Source organism: Pleurodeles waltl, chromosome 3_1 (assembly GCF_031143425.1).
Source record: "Pleurodeles waltl isolate 20211129_DDA chromosome 3_1, aPleWal1.hap1.20221129, whole genome shotgun sequence".
Lineage (NCBI taxonomy): Eukaryota > Metazoa > Chordata > Amphibia > Caudata > Salamandridae > Pleurodeles > Pleurodeles waltl.
Window position 1 is genome coordinate 702910279 of NC_090440.1, and position 12021 is coordinate 702922299.

At 45.9% G+C, this 12021-nt stretch overlaps 1 protein-coding gene across 3 annotated transcripts in view; it reads left to right on the forward strand.

The window, feature by feature from the left end:
* The window catches only part of LOC138284513 (zinc finger and BTB domain-containing protein 8A-like), an 85043-nt gene that overhangs the window by 43335 nt on the left and 29687 nt on the right, over positions 1–12021 (forward strand). The gene's annotated exons all lie outside the window — the stretch shown is intronic.

A 12021-nucleotide genomic window follows, 5' to 3' on the forward strand; every position in this document is an offset into this window, starting at 1 on the left:
TGTGGCACTTGCTCAATACAGATCACATTGTGAAGAGCACATGTTTTGGTAGTTACAGTTGGAGCAGGTGGAAAGGCAGTTGGTTACTTGTTAACCTCTTAGCTGCTGGGCCTTTCCCCCCCCCCAGTGCTGAGCCCTTTTTTGGCTATTTGGGGTAGTTCGCGCTTAGGCCTTCATAACTTTTTGTCCACATAAGCTATCCACGACAAATTTGCGTCCTTTTTTTCCAACATTGTGGGATTCTAATGGTACCCAGAGTTTGTGGTTTCCCCTGGAGGAGACCAAGAAATTAGCCAAAATACAGTGAAAATTTCGTTTTTTTAAAAAAAATGGGAAAAAGGGCTGCCGAAGGCTTGTGGTTTTTTCCCTGAAAATGGCATCAACAAAGGGTTTCTGGTGCTAAAATCACCATCTTCCCACCTTTCAGGAACAGGCAGACTTGAATCAGAAAACCACACTTTTCAACACAATTTTGGCATTTTACTGGGACATACCCCATTTTTACTATTGTTGGTGCTTTCATCCTCCTTCCAGTTAGTGACAGGAATGGGTGTGAAACCAACACTGGTTCCGGGAAAGCTAAGTATTTCTGAAAAGTAGACAGAATTCTGAATTCTGCAAGGGGTCATTCAGATACTACAAGGTTTTCCTACAGAAAATAACAGCTGAAAAACAAAATATTGAAATTGAGCTGAAAAAAAACAGCAATTTTTCTCAGCGTTTTACACTGTAACTTTTTCCTGCAATGTCAGATTTTTTTAAGCAATATACTGTTACGTGTGCTGGACTCTTCTGGTTGCAAGGATATATAGGGCTTGTAGGTTCATCAAGATCCCTAGGTACCCAGAGCCAATAAATGAGCTGCACCTTGCAATGGGTTTTCATTCTATACCGGGTATACAGCAATTCATTTGCTGAAATATAAAGAGTGAAAAATAGGTATCAAGAAAACCTTTGTATTTCCAAAATGGGCATAAGATAAGGTATTGAGCAGCAGTGATTATTTGCCCATCTCTGAAATCCGGGGTGCCCATACTACCATGTGAATTACAGGCCATTTCTCAAATAGAAGTCTTTTTTACACACTGTCTTACATTTGGAAGGAAAAAATGTAGAGAAAGACAAGGGGCAATAACACTTGTTTTGCTATTCTGTGTTCCCCCAAGTCTCCCGATAAAAATGGTACCTCACTTGCGTGGGTAGGCCTAATGCTCGCGACAGGAAAGGCAACATGGACACATCACATTTTTACATTGCAATCTGATGTTTTTTTGCAAAGTGCCTAGCTGTGGATTTTGGCCTCTAGCTCAGCCGGCACCTAGGGAAACCTACCAAACCTGCACATTTTTTAAAACTAGACACCTAGGGGAATCCAGGTTGGGATGACTTGTGGGGCTCTGATCAGGTTCTATTACCCAGAATCCTTTGCAAACCTCAAAATGTGGCCAAAAAAACACTTTTTCCTCACATTTCGGTGACAGAAAGTTTTGGAATCTGAGAGGAGTCAAACATTTCTTTCCACCCAGTGTCCCCCAAGCCTCCTGATAAAAATGATACCTCACTTGTGTGGGTAGGCCTAGTGCCCGCGACAGGAAATGTCCCAAAACACAACGTGGACACATCACATTTTCACAAAGAAAACAGAGCTGTTTTTTGCGAAGTAACTAGCTGTGGATTTTGGCCTCTACCTCAGCTGGCACCTAGGGAAACCTAGCAAACCTGCACAGTTTTGAAAACTAGACACCTAGGGGAATCGAAGATGGGGTGACTTGTGGGGCTCTGATCAGGTTTTGTTACCCAGAATCCTTTGCAAACCTCAAAATGTGGCCAAAAAAACACTTTTTCCTCAGATTTCGGTGACAGAAAGTTCTGGAATCTGAGAGGAGCCACAAATTTCCTTCCACCCAGCGTTCCCCCAAGTCTCCCGATAAAAATGATACCTCACTTGTGGGGGTAGGCCTAGTGCCCGCGACAGGAATAGATCACACAACAGTCAATGTTGGTACTTACATGAGGCAACTGTTGACCCTGGGGTGATTCATTCCTTACGCAGGCACTAGGTATAGGCACTCAAGTGGGGTAGTGTTTTTATCAGGACAGGTGAGGAATCACTGGGTGGTAGGAATTTTGTGGATCGCAGCATATTCCTGTAGTTTGTGTGACAGAAATGCAAGAAAAATTGAGTTTTTATTCAACATTTCAGCTTTGCAGGGTATTCTGGGGAAGAAAACTTTGGGGAATCCACACAAGTCACACCTCTGTGGAATCGCCCAGATGTCTAGTTTCCAAAAATGTTTTGGGTTTAGTATGTTTCCCTATATAGCCGCCGAACCCAGGACCAAAAACACAGGTGCCTGCCTTACAAAACCAGTTTGTTTTGTGATAGATAATTTTGATGTCTCCACAATACAATTTGGGCAGTGGAATTTGGGGCTGAACTAAATTGGGGAGCTCCCAAGAGAGCACCCTCTCTGTGCTTGCCCCCGCATTCACCTGCTCTCTGGGTTGGGCTAACCCACTATTGCCCTGTTGCACAGACTGTGCTTGCGAAGGGACAACAGGACTGCCCTCATCACCTCCCTCACAATTTACTGGAAGGAGTTATCCAATGGGACTCCTCCAACTGAAAAATCACTCCCAGAGTCTGTACCATTGTCCTGTCCCTCAGATGCTGTCTCAGTATCAGCTGTCTCAGTCTCTGATCCAATGTCAGAGCTGTCCTCTATAACCCGAGTGACGTCAGCAGCAGTCATCCATCAAGATGCCATCTCTGCTATTGGCTAAACTGTTGCTCTAAAGACAGTCACAAAATTGCTGATGTGTGTATGCGATACGTGCAACAGTAGAGGCCACCTTACCTGCGTTTCTTCCCTCCATCAGCACGTTCTTTCAAGACACTCAAACACCTTGTCACATACCATTCGTCAGTCTTTAGCACCTCCTGCGCCCAGTCCAACAATCCTTATTGGTGCTCCCACTCCCATGTCCTCCTCCTCAGATTCCCTCATTACCACCCAGCAAACGTGCTCTTCATCTCTCCATAGCCACCCCCCACCCCGCAAATACATTTCATTTGTATTATAGCGCAGGTAGTGGCTGACTTTACTAATGTACTCCGCTATTTACATAAAATACAGATTTGCTCTTAGCAGTAGTCATATAAACCTTCTGCGCTTCTTTATGGCACTAAAACTGCCACTAGACAAAAGTCTGATCCTTTTGTAGCAGAAACATAATCACAAGACTTACTTGACTTTTTCATTGCTGCCTAAAAGCTACAGTTGAAATGCGTCAGTTGAAGTATGGGCACTGCTTTGAAGACGCAAGCTGCAACTGCAAGACAACTGGTGGCAAATATATATATATATATATATATATGTTCGATGGCATGTGTAGCTGCAGATACACATGCTTTGCACATCCCGCCATCTAGTGTTGGGCTCGGAGTGTTACAAGTTGTTTTTCTTCGAAGAAGTCTTTTTGAGTCACGAGATCGAGGGACTCCCTCCCCTTTCGGCTCCATTGCACATGGGCGTCGACTCCATCCTAGATTGTTTTCTTTCCGCCATCGGGTTCGGACGTGTTCCTCTTCGCTCCGCGTTTCGGTTTCGAAAGTTAATGAAAATCTCGGAAAATTCGACGGTATTGTTTGCGTTCGGTATCGGGTTAGTTACAACAGATCGACACCGAATTTTGAAGAGCTCCGGTGGCCCTTCGGGGTTTTCGATTCCCCGGCGGGGCCTGGTCGGCACGACCACGTGCGTCTACAAGGCTAATGGAACGGACCCCATTCCGCTTCTGCCCCGAATGTCACAACAAGTATCCTTATACAGATCGGCATCTGGTCTGTAATTTGTGTTTGTCTCCAGAACACAAGGAGGATACCTGTGAGGCCTGTCGAGCATTTCGGTCCAGGAAGACCTTAAGGGACCGAAGAGCAAGAAGATTACAAATGGCGTCGGTGCCGACAGGACAAAAACACGTGGAGGAAGAAGAAGAAACCTTCTCCATCGAGGATTCAGACTCGGAAGAGGTCGATCCTGAACAGACGCCGAAAACCGTGAGTAAGACGTCGATACACAAAACTCACGCAAAGACCACTAAAGCCCAGGGGACGCCACCGCCGGCAGGCCATGGCTTAACCCGAAAAATAGGTGACCGAGCATCGGCACCGAAAAAGGGCATGCATGTGTCGAAGTCATCCGACTCCGGTCGTGATACCGGCACAGAGCAGACTCGACCCCGAGACACCGGGACAGAGCAATCGCGGCACCGAAACAAGTTGGCACCGAGAGATCAGTACGCCGAAGAGCAAAAAAGTGTTGTCGGAACCGAAAAAAGTAGCCGAAAAGGTTTCAGTACCGAAACATCCGGCCTCGGAACCGAAAACAAGTTCCTACACAGAGGAATAAGGCCTGTCCTCACAAATGCAAACACATAGATTTGGACAGGAGCTAGAGACAATGGAGCCAGATTACACTCAAAGAAGGCTCCACATTCAAAAGGAGACAGGGAAGATCAGTACTCTCCCTCCGATACGAATGAAACAGAAACTTGCCTTCCAAGAGAAAGACAAGCAGCCACAGGCAAAGGTGGCAAGACAAGTAACCCCGCCACCATCTCCACAATGCTCTCCACAACCATCACCGGTAGCCACTCCACCAATGATGCAGTCCCCAACTCATACAGGGATGAGTCAGGATGATCCCGACGCGTGGGATCTTTATGATGCGCCAGTGTCAGATAACAGTCCTGACTGTTATCCAGCTAGACCGTCACCTCCTGAGGACAGTACCGCCTACACACAGGTGGTGTCAAGAGCAGCTGCGTTTCATAATGTCACCCTGCATGCAGAGCCAATTGAAGACGACTTTCTATTTAACACACTGTCGTCCACACATGCCAGTACCAGAGCCTCCCCATGCTACCTGGAATGCTAAAACACTCCAAACAAGTGTTTGAGGAGCCTGTGAAAGGCAGGGCCATTACTCCAAGGGTGGAGACAAAATATAAACCGCCACCAACAGACCCTGTGTACATCACACAGCAGTTAACACCAGACTCAGTGGTAGTAGGGGCAGCTCGCAAGAGGGCGAACTCACCTCAGGAGATGCACCACCTCCAGACAAAGAGAGTCGTAAGTTCGACGCGGCGGGGAAAAGAGTGGCGGCACAAGCAGCCAACCAATGGCGCATTGCCAACTCACAGTCCTTGTTGGCGAGATATGATAGGGCTCATTGGGACGAAATGCAACATTTTATAGAACATTTGTCCAAGGAGTTCCAAAAGAGAGCACAACAAGTGGTGGAGGAAGGACAGAATATCTCGAACAATCAGATACGGTCAGCAATGGATGCAGCAGACACAGCTGCTAGGACTGTAAATACAGCAGTGACAATACGGAGACATGCATGGCTGCGTACATCAGGATTCAAGCCGGAAATACAACAAGCCGTGCTGAATATGCCATTTAACGGACATCAGTTGTTTGGGCCGGAGGTGGACACTGCTATCGAAAAACTTAAAAAAGACACGGATACGGCCAAAGCCATGGGCGCACTCTACTCCCCACAGAGCAGAGGCACTTTTCGGAAATCACAGTTTAGAGGGGGGTTTCGAGGACAAAGCACAGAACCCACAACCTCACAAACAAGGCCCACTTATCAGAGCCAATACCAGCGGGGAAATTTTCAGGGACAATATAGAGGGGGACAGTTCCCAAAGAGTAGAAGGAAGTTCCAAAGTCCCAAAACTCCACAAAATAAACAGTGACTTGGGCGTCACAAATCCCCAACACATAACACCAGTGGGGGGGAGACTAACCAAGTTCTACAAAAACTGGGAGGAAATAACAACAGACACCTGGGTCCTAGAAATTATCCAGCATGGATATTGCATAGAATTTCTAGAATTCCCTCCAAATATCCGACCGAAAACACACAACATGTCAAAACAACACATGGATCTTCTACAACTGGAGGTCCAAGCGTTGTTGCAAAAAGATGCAATAGAGCTGGTACCAATTCATCAGAAAGGAACAGGAGTTTACTCACTGTACTTTCTCATACCCAAAAAAGACAAAACTCTTAGACCTATATTAGATCTCAGAACATTAAATATCTATATCAAATCAGCTCACTTTCACATGGTGACATTGCTCAAACAACAAGACTACATGACAACACTAGACCTAAAGGATGCATACTTCCATATACCGATACATCCTTCACACAGAAAGTACTTAAGGTTTGTATTCCAAGGGGTACATTACCAATTCAAAGTGTTGCCATTCGGGATAACAACTGCGCCAAGAGTTTTTACAAAATGCCTGGCAGTAGTGGCTGCTCATATCAGAAGACAGCAAATACATGTGTTCCCGTACCTAGACGATTGGTTAATCAAAACCAACACGCAGGAACGGTGTTCACAACACACAAAGTATGTAATAGAAACCCTTCACAAACTAGGTTTCTCACTCAACTACAACAAGTCACACCTTCAGCCGTGTCAAATACAACAATACTTAGGAGCGACAATCAACACAACAAAAGGGATTGCCACTCCAAGTCCACAAAGGGTACAGGCATTTCACAATGTAATACAGGCCATGCACCCAAAACAAAAGATACAAGTCAAGATAGTGATGAAACTACTAGGCATGATGTCCTCATGCAAAGTCATTGTCCCAAACGCAAGATTGCACATGCGGCCCTTACAACAGTGCCTAGCATCACAATGGTCACAGGCACAGGATCAACTTCAAGATCTAGTGTTGATAGACCGCCAAACATACACCTCGCTTCAATGGTGGAACACTATAAATTTAAACAAAGGGCGGCCTTTTCAAGACCCAGTGCCTCAATACGTAATAACACGGATGCCTCCATGGTAGGGTGGGGAGCACACCTCAACCAACACAGCATCCAAGGACAATGGGACACTCAGCAGAGACAGTTTCACATTAATCACTTAGAACTACTTGCAGTATTTCTAGCGCTGAAAGCATTTCAACCTATATTAACCCACAAACACATTCTTGTCAAAACAGACAACATGACAACAATGTATTATCTGAACAAACAGGGAGGAACACACTCGACACAGTTGTGTCTCTTGGCACAGAAAATATGGCATTGGGCGATTCACAACCATATTCGTCTAATAGCGCAGTTCATTCCAGGAATTCAGAACCAGTTAGCAGACAATCTCTCTCGGGATCACCAACAGATCCATGAATGGGAAATTCACCCCCAAATACTAAACACTTACTTCCAAAGATGGGGAACACCACAAATAGACCTATTTGCAACAAAAGAAAACGCAAAATGCCAAAACTTCGCATCCAGGTACCCACAGGATCAGTCTCAGGGCAATGCGTTATGGATGGGTTGGTCAGGGATATTTGCATACGCTTTTCCCCCTCTCCCACTCCTTCCATATCTGGTAAACAAATTGAGTCAAAACAAACTCAAACTCATACTAATAGCACCAACTTGGGCAAGACAACCTTGGTACACAACACTACTAGACCTCTCAGTAGTGCCTCATGTCAAGCTACCAAACAGACCAGATCTGTTAACTCAACACAAACAACAGATCAGACACCCAAATCCAGCATCACTGAATCTAGCAATTTGGCTCCTGAAGTCTTAGGATTCGGACATCTAGACTTTACACAAGAATGTATGGAGGTGATAAAACAAGCTAGAAAACCAACCACAAGACATTGCTATGCAAATAAGTGGAAAAGATTTGTTTATTACTGCCATAATAATCAAATTCAACCCTTACACGCATCTGCTAAAGACATCGTCAGCTACCTACTGCACTTACAAAAGTCAAAGCTAGCTTTTTCATCCATTAAAATACATCTCACCGCAATTTCAGCTTATCTGCAAATTACGCACTCAACTTCACTATTTAGGATCCCAGTCATAAAAGCTTTTATGGAGGGCCTAAAAAGAATTATCCCACCAAGAACACCACCAGTTCCTTTGTGGAACCTCAACATTGTCTTAACACGGCTCATGGGTCCACCGTTTGAACCCATGCACTCGTGAGATACAATACTTAACATGGAAAGTAGCATTTCTAATTGCCATCACATCTCTAAGAAGAGTAAGTGAAATACAAGCCTTTACCATACAAGAACCCTTTATTCAGATACACAAGCATAAAGTAGTTTTACGAACAAATCCTAATTTCTTACCAAAAGTCATATCACCGTTCCACTTAAATCAAACAGTAGAACTACCAGTGTTCTTTCCAGAACCAGATTCTGTGGCCGAAAGAGCACTACATACATTAGACATCAAAAGAGCATTAATGTACTACATTGATAGAACAACAAATTCGGAAAACAAAACAATTGTTTGTTGCTTTCCAAAAACCTCATACAGGGAATCCAATATCAAAACAAGGCATTGCCAGATGGATAGTTAAATGCATTCAAACCTGTTATCTCAAAGCAAAAAGAGAACTGCCTATAACACCAAAGGCACACTCAACTAGAAAGAAAGGTGCTACCATGGCCTTTCTAGGAAATATTCCAATGACTGAAATATGTAAGGCAGCCACATGGTCTACGCCTCATACGTTTACCAAGCATTACTGCGTGGATGTGTTAACAACACAGCAAGCCACAATAGGACAAGCAGTATTACGAACTTTATTTCAAACAACTTCAACTCCTACAGGCTGAGCCACCGCTTTTGGGGAGATAACTGCTTACTAGTCTATGCAAAGCATGTGTATCTGCAGCTACACATGCCATCGAACGGAAAATGTCACTTACCCAGTGTACATCTGTTCGTGGCATGAGACGCTGCAGATTCACATGCGCTCTCCCGCCTCCCCGGGAGCCTGTAGCCATTTTGAAGTTGATCTTGAACATATGTAAATTTGTAAATATATTGCTTTAAACCACATTATGTACATACATATTTACTCCATTGCATGGGCACTATTATACACAACTTCTACCTCACCCTCTGTGGGGAAAACAATCTAAGATGGAGTTGACGCCCATGCGCAATGGAGCCGAAAGGGGAGGAGTCCTGGATCTCGTGCCTCGCAAAGACTTCTTCGAAGAAAAACAACTTGTAACACTCCAAGCCCAACACTAGATGGCGGGATGTGCAAAGCATGTGAATCTGCAGCGTCTCATGCCACGAACAGATGTACAATGGGTAAGTGACATTTTCCATATATATATATATATATATATATATATATATATATATATATATATATATATATATATATATATATATATATTGGGTCTGGTTTTCCTGGGGGCCGATTGCAGCCCACAGGGAAACCACACATGCAATGACAAAAGTGATATATATATATATATATATAGATCTCTATATAGATATATCTATCTACATGGATATATATATATATATATACACACATACATATATATATATTGACCTATATATACATATATATATATATATATACACATAGATCTGTCTACATAGATTGATATATCTATCAATCTAGCTTTATATACACTTATTTATTTTTATGGATGATATAGAGGATTAGGTATCCTAAAATAAAATTAGTTTATTATGATGTTTTGCTAAGGTTTATAAGTATATAGATTGACATATGTATATTTATTTATTTTTTTCATCTTCTTCACTGTTTTCCTTTAGATGTAGCAGGGATTTGTTTTTGACTAAGTTATAATAAAGTTAAGTATATTGAATACATTGGAATAGACATGATATCAACGGAGAGATGGAAGTAATGTATTATTTCTGATGGATACAACTACCTGTGGATTCCTCACCTCATGAATACTCCCATGGCGCCAGCATTCGACGGAAATCTTCTTACTAGTCTCTGCACGTCGACGAGGACGTCACTGTCTCGCACGCGACGCCGTCTGACGTCATACAGGCAATAAGAGGTCCTCGACGACGTGCGGACGTCAGTTCCCTTTTTTCCGTGCATTCGAAACGGTTATCTTCGAGGGAGCAACTGTTACTCTTGCGGTTACAGTGTATATCTTGCTGCGTACTCTTTCTCTGTGGAAATAATGTCGCAGAGAAAGTCTGGATTTAAGCCTTGTCGTGAGTGTGGAGGCAAGATGTCGGTGACGGATCCTCATTCCGATTGCCTTTGGTGTTTGAGCTCCGACCACGACGTCTCGACTTGTGATTCGTGTCAGCACATGAATCCGAAGGCCATTAAAGAACGCGAGGCGAAGCTGTTTATGGCCAAGTCAAAGGAGAAGCATCACAAGAAAAAGTCTTCTCCAAGACATCGGCGTCATCGAGACTCCCGGCGCCGTAGAGAATCTCGGCGTCATTCAAGGGAGGCTCGTTCCAGGTCTCCGGATCGGCGCCGGAGGACATGGGAGGTCAGCCCCACGGTGACGCCGCATCCTTCGACGCCGTTGCTCTCTCCGACGTCTCCAACTTCGCCTGGACAGGCGTCGGTGATTGAGGTATTGGAGCCTCAGGTGTTTTCTCCGGCGCAGACGCCGAGGCCGGCGTCGGGGTCGCCTCCGAGTCAGGCACCCCAGTATCCGGCTTTTCCCACCCCTGGAGCCGATAGTTCCGCATTCTTGAATGCGATGTATGCCATCTTCCAACAGATGGCTCCAGGGGGTGCTCCGGCTGGGCCTTTGGCCTTTTCTTTGGGTGATCCTGCGCCTCTTCGGCCGGCACCCTTTATGCCCTTTCTCCCGTTTGGGAACGTGGGCTCGGCGCCAGTGTCGGCGCCGGTGGCCGCTCCGATGGCTTCGGAGGGATTGGCCCCAGGGATTTCCATCCCGTCGACGTCGAGATTTCGGCCTGTGACTCCGGTGGGTCCATCCGTTTCATCTGCTCTTCAGTCGGCGCCGAAGTTACCTGTGGCGCCGGATGCGGCGTCGGTGGCTTCGGAAGATCGGCGCCGATCTCCGACTTCGGCGGAGGTGTTGTCGACTCCGCGGATTGAGCAACGACTGCATTCAAGGAGGCGTGCTCTCCGGGTACTAGAGGAGCAGGAGTACCAACGAGCCCTAGAGGAAGGAGAGCTAGAGGACTCGGGTGATGGGCTGCGTGGACTGGAGTCGGCCAGTGGGCTGGACACTTCCCCTGAGTGGGACCTTTCGTCCCCGGGGGAATATACCGAGGAAGCTGCTTCCTTTCATACAGTGGTACGGAAGGCAGCTAGTTTTTTGGACCTGCCTTTGCCGGTGGTGGAGGCGAATAAAACCTTTTGACAGAGGTGTTGCATCCGGCCTCAGCCGCGGCGGAGCCTCTATTACCTTTTAATGACGCTCTGCTGGATCCGGTTTTAGAGGTGTGGAAGAAGCCGGCATCTTCCCCAGCAGTTCACAGAGCCGTGGCCAGGAGGTATCGGACGGCTCCAACTGATCCTGGTTTCCTATCTAGGCACCCTACGCCGGAGAGCTTGGTTGTGCAGGCCTCCTGTTCGTCCAAATCAGCGCCTGGTTCTTTCCCGACGGTGCCTGGGGACAGAGACTCAAAAAAGCTAGAGGCGCAGTCGAAGAAGATTTTTTCGTCCTGCAGTCTGGCGTTAAAAGCCACTAATGCGACCTGTATCCTGGGGAGGTATATTCATGCTCTGATGGATGACATCTCCTCTTCGTTTACAGAGCTTCCCCAGGGTCTTTTGGATCTTGTCTCTGATGCCCAGGCTGCTGCGACCCAAATTATCCAGACGGGACTGGATACCACCGACTCGGTAGCCAGAGCAATGGGCACAACTGTGGTGGAAAGGAGACAGGCCTGGCTACGTAACTCGGGCTTTTCGGCAGATGTACAGTCCACATTGTTGGATCTCCCGTTTGATGGGGACAAACTGTTTGGGGCTAAGGCTGATTCGGCCTTGGAACGTTTTAAGGAGAGCAGGGCCACGGCTAAGTCGTTGGGACTCCAAGCTCCTTCTTCCACGGCCTCTTCCAGATTCTTCAGGAGGTTTCGTGGATTTGGGCGTGGCTCTTCCTCCTCTTCCTTTCGGGGAAGATATCAGCAACCTGCCTCTTCCCATCCC